A 9,941-nucleotide genomic window follows, 5' to 3' on the forward strand; every position below is an offset into this window, starting at 1 on the left:
CAAAAAGTTATAAAACACTTTCCAAATGGACCAAAAGGTATCTGGCTTGTTTTTCAAAAAGTAGGTAATCTTTTCTAAGGCAAGGTGTGAGGTCATCCCCTTTATCCATTGAGACACGCCGGGACTTTCTTCTTTTTTCCAAGTATACGCTATTACACGCTTAGCCTCTAGCAAACAGAGAATTAACAATAATCTTTCATGTTTGGTGATTTTAAAATTCAGAGGACAAACATGCAATATACACAGCTTTGGATCAAGAGGAATTGCTTTACTAATGATTTGGCTTATAATATTCAGTATTTTAACCCAAAAGCAATTAACTTTAGTGCATTCCCACATACAGTGGAATAAAGTTCCCTTTTCTTGTTTACATTTGTAGCACATATCAGGAATATTCGGGTTGAAGTGATGTAACTTAACTGGAGTGATATATTGTCTACTCAACCATTTATACTGAAGTAGTCTCAAATGGGTGTTCATTGTCTGAGTCTGGGCTTTCAAGCATGCCATTTGCCACTCTTCCTCTGTTATATCAGTCTGCAGGTCAGACCGCCAAGCTTGAAGTCTATCATTAAATTATTCTAAGGATTTGGCTACAAACAGTTTATATAACACAGAAATCTGACCTCTACCTTTCAAGCAGTTAAGTGTGATATTCTCCAAAGTAGAAAGAGTTGGCTCAACCAGACTTTGGCCTTGTCTTGAAAAAATGAAGCTACGTAATTGCAAATATTTAAAAAAGTGTTTTCGTGGAATTCCAAACCGTGTCCTAATTTCTTCAAAGGACATAAAACTTCCCTTGTTATAAAGATCAGACACCTTACTAATACCTTGAATTGACCAGATTTTAAAACCTGGATCAGTTCTGCCAGGGCGAAAATTTTCATTACCAAAAACTGGTGAAAAGGGTGAGAGATGTGGTAATTCCCCTAGGTGGGCAAGAGCCTCAAACCAAACTGCTATAGTATTTCTAGTATACGGGTTTTTAGTACATTTACTTAACTTTTTAGCGTCTGCTGAATGCAAATATAAATTCAAAGGAATTGGGATAGAGTGAGCCTCTATAGATACCCAGGTCGGAGAACTATCCCTCTCAAAATAAAACATTGCTGCTCTAATTTGAGCTGCCCAGTAGTACCATTTTAGGTTTGGTAGGTTTAACCCCCCTCTATCATAAGGCAAGTATAGCAAGGAGAGCCTAAGACGAGGGTGCATGTTGTTCCAAATGAAGTTTGTAAACGATTTTTTCATTCGAACAAAAAAAGAAGAATGTGGAGGGAGGGGAATGGATTGGAAGAGATATAACAATTTGGGTAAAATTGACATTTTTAATATATTAACACGGCCAATCAATGAAATAGGAAGTTTTGTCCATCTATTCAACAGGTCAATTGTTGAATCTGATAGGGGCTTATAATTGGCTGATACAATTTCATTAACAGTTGGTGTAATTTTGATCCCAAGATAGGTAAAGCCTTCTTGTGAGATTGTAAAGTTTGACTGAATTGGGGGGGGAGAAGTCTTTCTGCTTTGTGGAGGAACAGCAACACAGACTTAGAATTATTAATTTTATACCCAGAGAATTCTCCAAATGTTTCAATCAAGTTTAACAATGCTGGGATAGACTGTTTTGGATTAGAAGAGAATATAATTATATCATCTGCGTACAATGAAATACCATGTTCTGAGGATCCAATTGTGATACCAGAAATTTGTGTATGATTTCGAATTGCCATAGCCAGTGGTTCAATTGCTATAGTGAAAAGCAGAGGAGAGAGCGGGCAGCCCTGGCGTGTACCCCTGTAGAGTCTGAAAGGGGCAGATATTATTCCATTTGTTAATACCTCAGCTAAAGGGTTAGCATATAGGATCCGGACCCATTTCATAAACTTGTTCCCAAACCCCATCCTTTCCATAGTTCTGAACAGGTACTGCCACTCAATTCTGTCAAACGCTTTTTCAGCGTCTAATGACAGGAGTGCATTATCGCGAGTATTACATTTCTCATGTAATATATTAAGTACTCTACGAATGTTATGAAAACCCTGCCTCCCCCAAACAAAGCCATTTTGATCAATATGTACAAGTTTGGGCAAATGTATTTCTAGTCTCTTTGCTAGCACTTTGCAAAGAATCTTTAAGTCATTGTTCAGGAGAGAAATTGGTCTATATGAACCACAATCAGTTGGTGACTTGCCAGGTTTTAACAACAGAGTGATCACCGCAGTGTTCAAAGAGGGAGGTAAAGCCCCATGCTCCAGTGACTCCTGGTACATTTCCAATAGAGGATGAATTAATTTATGATGAAAAATTTTATATAACTCTACGGGTATGCCATCTGGCCCTGGGGTTTTCCCTCCTTTCATACTGATAATGGCCTCAGACAGCTCCTCAGACCTTAGGTCATCTTCAAGGGATACCATGAAGCCCAAATCTGTTGACCCAAAGTCCAAAGCATCCAGGAAAAGTTTTTGTCTCTCTGCTGCACTCTCAAAATATTCAGAGCTGTAAAGAGCCTGATAGTAGTTCCTAAAGACCACATTTATCTCAGTTTGATCAAATGTTATCTCACCCTCCTTTATCTGAATAGAATTTATGGCTCTTTCAGTTTGTAACTGCTTAATACGCCAGGCTAATAACTTAACCGCTCTCTCCCCACCTTCATAATAGGTCTGTTTAAGGCTCATCAAACTTTTCTTGGCATGATCTAATGAAAGGTCATTATATTTCATTTTCAATTCGTGCAATTCCAAAAGAAGATCAGGTGTAATTTTCTGGTATATTTCAGATTCAATTCTCTTTATTTTGTTTTCGAGGTTTACCATTTTTGCTTGGCAGCTCTTATATTTATAGCTTGAGTCCTCTCATAAAAGCTTTAAATGCTTCCCACCTGACTGAGGCAGATGTTTGATTCGTGTTAATTTCAAAATAATAGTCTATCTGTTTATCTATGAACTTCAAAAATTCTGCATCTCTCAGCCAAGTTATATGCAAACGCCATCTTGGGGGTCTACATGAGAAGTTAGGAAAGTTTAACGTGAATGAAACTGCAGCATGATCTGAGATTAATATGCTATCATACCAACAGTTCCTAACTTTAGATATTAGATCAGTAGATAAAAGAAAATAATCAATACGGGAAAATGTTTTATAAGTACTAGAGTAGCATGAATAAGTCAAACTATCCGGGTTTCTGTTTCTCCAAATATCAATTAAATTGAAATCTTGCATACACTGTTTTAACTCTATTCTAGTTTGTAAATGAGAGATGTCTGATTTAGTTGATCTATCTAGTTCTGGATATAGAGTGCAATTAAAATCTCCTCCTATTACAAAATCTCCCTGCAGTCCAGCCAATGTTAAAAATAGATTCCTGTAAAAAGCAGGATTTTCCACATTAGGCCCATAAACATTCACTAAATTCAGTCTAACAGATAGGATCTCTGCTTGGACAATTATATATCTCCCCAGTTTGTCCGTAATTGTGTTAATTATTTGTAAAGGTATAGATTTATGTATAAGTGTGAGAACCCCCCTAGAATGTGAATTGAAGGAGGCCGAAAACACTTGCCCTGGCCATCTCTTCCTCACCCTTACGACATCTTCTGGAACTAAGTGAGTTACCTGAAGGAACACTATTTTAGCTTTCATTTGTCTAATTCTATTCATCACTTGTTTTAACTTTACAATTTTGTTTAGGCCTCTTACATTCCAGGAAGTAAATTGAATATCAGATAGGGAAACCATTATTGCATAAAGTAATTACCCGTTCTTCCAAAAAAATGCTAAAGTAAGTATATAGATCATTAATGTGAAGAAGGAAATGTATGTAGAGAAAAATTAAAAAAAAAACACACACTGAACAATATATAGCCGAACAGAACAATCGGCCAAACGTACAGGTATTTCTCCAAATGAAATACCATCAACCCTCCTCCCCTCCCCAGTTAAACACTTCCAAAGGACTTCTTCAGAGAGCCTGGTTGTGGCACTTTGCCGGTCCACCCGCAAATTTTCGACAGTGAGGAACAGCTTGCCTGATCGCTGGGCGGGTCCCGCAACAGTCAGAAATGTAAACCCAACATCGCGTCACGAAGAAATTATTTTCGCATTTTGCTTCTAAATAATAAAATCAGTAGATTGCTTACGTTCATGAAACTGATCCCAAGAAGATATTTTTTTTTTCCATAAGTCCTGCTAGGCATTATCTTTTAGATCCTGCAGAAACCTCTGAGCGTCTGGAGGGCTGTTAAACAAATGGCGCTTCCCCTTGTGTGTCACGCACAGAGTGGCTGGATGCAAGATGCCATAGCGCAGTTCAGGGATGTTAAGATCGCGAAGATCTTTCTTCACCGTATCAAATCGTTTCCGCTTCTTGTGCAGTTCAGCCGAGACGTCAGCAAAGAACATAAGCTTACTTTTGTCCAACATCACTGTGCCTTTTGCTCGTGCTGCTTTCAGGGTACGAACTTTGTCAGCGTAGTTTAGGAATTTCATGATCAGAGCTCTTGGCGGAGAGTCAGGACGATCTTCGGGGAATCTGCCGATTCGGTGAGCTCTCTCAATTACCAGGGGACCAGGAAAGTTCTCCGGTCCGAGGATCTCAGGTAGTAATTTCTCTAAGAAAGCACACATATCTTTCCCCTCATTTTTTTCTGGAAGTCCCACTAACCGTAGATTCGACCGACGGCTGCGATTTTCCAGATCATCGACTTTTAATGAGAGTGATTCAATGGCAGTTTTCAGAGTTGTGTTTTGCGTTTGCAAGTCTGAGACGTTATCTTCTTGTGTGCTTATTCGATCCTCGGCTTCTGTTACCATTGTTGTAAGGGCTTTAAGGTCGCACTGCACTCCATTAATCGCCTGGAGCAATCCATCAAATCGCACAGTGAATTCCGACTTCAGTGAATGGATAGCCTCGAGAATTGCAGAAAGTGGCTCTTGGCTACCACTCGACACTCCCTCATCACTATTAGCTTCGGTAGATTTAGCATCTGTCTCGGCGGCCGATTTAACTTGTTTTTGTGTTGTTTTAATTGGTTTTGGTGGCATCTTGGCATACTAAGATATATCCGAATTCAGAATGGAGTCAGTTTGTCAGCGATTATTGGGTTAAAGAGTTAAGTTTTAGTCAGTATTTGTTGCGGAGCTCCGACCCACGTCCACTCAGCACCGCGCCATAACCGGAAGTCTCCATACACTCATTTACCCATAATTATTTTTGTCTCTTTTTTCTGCCCATTAACACTCTTTTATACACCAGTCTTTGCAGTAGTATCAGTGTCATCATAAATGACAATTACAGAGTATAATCGGCACATATTATAGCCGTGTATTAGTGCCATGAATGTAAAATGTAAACATGACAAGTGACACATTATCTACTGCATATATAAATCATCATTGAGTGGTCAAAACACCTTCTTTAACAGATCTTCTGTGAATTCTACTCATAGAATGATGCATGAAGTCATTGATAAGAAATGTTAATGTCACATCAGTTAACGTTTTACATGTAGTATTGTTCGTCCTCATATTTAAATGCTTCTCTAAACATCTACAACAGCAGCATGGCCGGTGTCTGAATATTCACAAGCAGTATACCTTTGCGCAGCTGTTTCAAACTTCTTCTTTGGCTTATAAAATGTTTAACATGTCCCTTAAATGATGAAACATAGAGATACTTATACAAGTATTTTTCAAATGTTTGAAAGCAGAAAAGGCACTGAATTGTAGGAATGACCCAAATATGTCAGCGTAATACATTTCTGATCTGGAAATTAAGATTAAAAAGCTGTGCATTCTCTGTATTGATGTTGCATTTTTGACAAAAGTCTCCGATTTCTGCATCGTGGATCTGGAGTGGTTCTGTGTGACAGGGTGCATACTAAACCTCCTTAAGGACTACTGTTTTGCTTTGATGTGCAGAACATCTGCCAGACTGGAGCAATGCAGTGCAAGAAATCCCTCTGGTTAGGTCATCAACTTTCTGCCGAAGCCACAGGCGTGTGCCCGTCAGATCAACAATCTCCATCAAATCCCACCACATGTCAGTCACATGGCTGCTTCTGTCCCATTTTTAAGGAAAAACCTGATATTCTGATGTTTCCCCAGGCAAAGCCAGGATTTATGTTTCTTCCACTTTGTCCTAATAAAAATGATATAAAGCATTTGTGTCAGAATTCTGGAGACCAGTTCAGCCAGTTTGACCACAAGTCAATAGTAAACTTTCATGTGATCTAAAAACTAAACTAAACAATCCTGAAATCCAGAGAGGAACTTCAAACATACAACCAAAGTTAGTCAAAATAGGGTGACTTTGCATCAGTCAGCAACTATGAATGGTTTTGTATACTCCAATGTGAAAAGATCTATTTTTTACTGCTGCAAGCTTTTGTACTGACTAGTGTTTATACAATCGTGTCTAACTAGTGATTGGACACTCATTCATCCATTGATTCATTCTCAACTGTCACTGACTGTGGTAATAAAATACTTTCATCTGGTTGAGTGTCAAACATTTGTTTGAATGCAGTTGTAACTACATTCCTATACAAAAACATCCTGGTGCCTGGTGTAATTTTAAGCATTATGGAACCCATGAAATAATTACAAAAAAAATTAACTTTTATGACTTTTAGTCTATGTGTGTTAGCTTTGAGGTCATCTACACTGGTGGCCAAATGTTTGTAATGTACAGATTTTGCTGTTTCGGAAGGAAATTGGTACTTTAATTCACCAAAGTGGCATTCTACTGATCATAAAGTATAGTCAGGACATTACTGATGTAAAAAAATCAGCACATCAATATTTGCAAAATATTATTTTTTTATCAAATCTAGACAGGCCCCATTTCCAGCAGCCATCACTCCAACACCTTATCATGCTAAATTGCTAATTTTATACTAGAAAATCACTTGCCATTATATCAAACACAGCTGAAAGCTATTTGGTTCATTAAATGAAACTCAACATTGTTTTTGTTTTTGAGTTGCCACAGTTTGCAATAGACTGGCATGTCTTAAGGTCAATATTAGATCAAGAATAGCAAAAAAGAAACAGCTTTCTATAGAATCTCGTCTGTTGATCTTTGTTTTGAGGAATGAAGGCTATACAATGCTTGAAATTGCCAAAAAAACTGAAGATTTCATACAAAGTTGTACACTACAGTCTTTAATGACAAAGGACAACTGGCTCTAGCAAGGACAGAAAGAGATGTGGAAGGCCAGATGTACAACTAAACAAGAGGATAAGTACATCAGAGTCTCTAGTTTGAGAAATAGATGCCTCACATGTCCTCAGCTGATAGCTTCATTAAATTCTACCCACTCAACATCAGTTTCATGTTCAACAGTAAAGAGAAGACTCAGGGGTGCAGGCCTTATGGGAAGAACTGCAAAGAAGGTTTCATCTTCTTCCTTCATCATCCTGGAGTAGCGATCCTTCAGCATTCTCCCTGGGAACACGAAATCTGGCATTCTAAGCTAAGTTACCAATCCCTATATCACTTCTGACTTACCTGAAAAGTATTATCTTCAATAAAGCTCCCGCGATTGGGTTTAACCTGTCATCTGTGTCTGTGTGTGTCATGACACAAACTGTCATTGCTGCATGTGGAGGATTTTTTTTATGAGAACTCGTTTTTTGTTTTTTTCACATTGCAATAGTACATTTTCAAGTTATTAATGTCCTGACTCCTGACTATACATTGTGATCAGTTGAATGCCTCTTTGGTGAGTAAAAGTAGCCAATTTCTTTCCATAAGAGCAAAATCTGTACATTGTTCCAAACATTTGGCCACCAAAATATTTGGTATATGCAAATGTAATCCTAAACATTGACAAAATTCACTTTTAGCATATGTAGGCGTACAACTTAAAGCTCGGTCACTCACAATTACTATTGCAGTCATCTCAATGGGAATTCAGCTTTCACAAATTTTGGATGAATTTTCACAATGGACAAGAAAATCTCATTATTTGACCAATAGTAACACAACATGATTGTTAAAAGATTGTCAGGAAAAATGTGTCTCAGGTTGGTATTCCATAAGGTTTTACCAGCAGAAATGGTTATATCTCACCCTGTGTTACAAGTCTCCTGTACTGTGTCTGAACCTATTACAGTAGTAATTTGCCTGCTAATATACTTAAAAATTGTAGGGGGAAAAAAACAAGAACTGAGCATCAATCTAAGCATACAGCCATATGCCTGCAAGCTGTCTTTCATAAAAAGCTATGGAAAAATAACAACAGTCAGCGAGTATGGATATTTAGCATACAAATATCTATACTCCCATAAACAATATGCCAGAGAGGTAGAATCAAACTCCCTTTCAAGGCAAGCACGTCCACTTGGTGGCCATCTTGGTTATGCACCTATGCACCTATGGTAATGCACCACCTTTTCTATGGATACAAGCAGCATGAAGTATGGCTCCTATCCACTTCAGTAACACTTAACAATAAGGTTCCATTTGTTAACATTAGTTAACATGAACTTACATTTATTAATCTTAATTAATGTTACAGTAATATGTATTAGTTAATGCATTATCAACTAACTAATGAACAATAAAGCATTTTATTAAATTACCTTGAAAAAGTAATAAATGCTATAAAAATTATTGTTTATAGTTAGTTCATGTTGCCTAATACATGATCATGCTACAAAAACATGTTGTCCCCCGCTGGTCCAACTAATTCACCGTGCGTTCCTGTGTTGACTGACAGGCGATGTCTGTATCTTAAAGGTGATTTGGCTTTTTTAATGGGTGTTACAATGTCTCCTATTCATTTTAACACAAGTGCTCTATAACGTGCTAAATAGTCTCTGGTAGTATGTCCAAATCATCAATATTCGTTCTGAAATGCGGATCGGCTAGACACTTTATGATCCCTTATCCCACAGGGCTGTTGAATGCTTGATTCTGATTGGCTGATGGACATTCTATGGTGTGCTGGTATTTTTCAGTAAACACACGGCTATGAAGTAGTTCCAGGTTCCATACCCAGTTGGCATTGTGGCCGCATTACCACCTTGGGGTTTGCATTATTTTTCAATAATTCAACAATCGGTCATCAAATATTCCTTACATAATCCCTCGGGAGTGGAGGAGACATCACATTCAAAATGCTGGATTTACAACAACGGTGGTGAACCGTTGAATCTTTTCAACTCTTAAGTTTTATACATATACCAAGAAAGTTGTTCCTTGTGCATAAATTGTGATATTACAATTTTTTTAACAGAGTAGATTATTTTCGTTGTTGTTATTATGTTATATATTCGGGTTATGGAACAATACCCACATCCCCAGAAGATGTATGTCTGTAATCAATTCATACTACTTGCATACATACCCAAACAATGTACTGTTTTATCGGCCAAGAAGTGTTTACAGTACATACTCTGACAGTACGCTATTGCGGATGCAGGGATAGTCTCTGTGGTGTCTCCTCCTCAAGTAGGAACGGAGGACTTGTGAATCACTTGCGTCTGTGTAAACAGATTAGAGTTACAGCCCTGGATCACAGTGAGACATATTTGACATTAAAGCCGCATTGTATATTATCAGAAATGCTGAATGGGAACGCCAAGAATCAAGGCAGAGAATGTTTAAGAACTAATTAGAAAGCAGCGAGGCACAAGACCTGAAGCATATTTTCTTTCTTGTGTGGAAAAATATAGCAGGCTCCATTTATTTTTCAGGACTGTTATTTCTGGATGGCTCCTGCTTCGGGTAAATAGTCCCATTCCCTATTGTAAATCTGACGGGCACTGGTCTTTGGAGACCTTTGAGGCTACCTATTTTAAGGAAAAAATAGAGACAAGCTTGGGTGGCTTTTGGCCATAATGAGCGAGTGGAAGCAAAGATTGAGCTGTGATCCATGGCCTGAAAGCACATGTTTAAATCTGTTAGCAGACATCACTCATCTTTG

The sequence above is a fragment of the Xyrauchen texanus genome, chromosome 28, assembly GCF_025860055.1.
Source record: "Xyrauchen texanus isolate HMW12.3.18 chromosome 28, RBS_HiC_50CHRs, whole genome shotgun sequence".
Lineage (NCBI taxonomy): Eukaryota > Metazoa > Chordata > Actinopteri > Cypriniformes > Catostomidae > Xyrauchen > Xyrauchen texanus.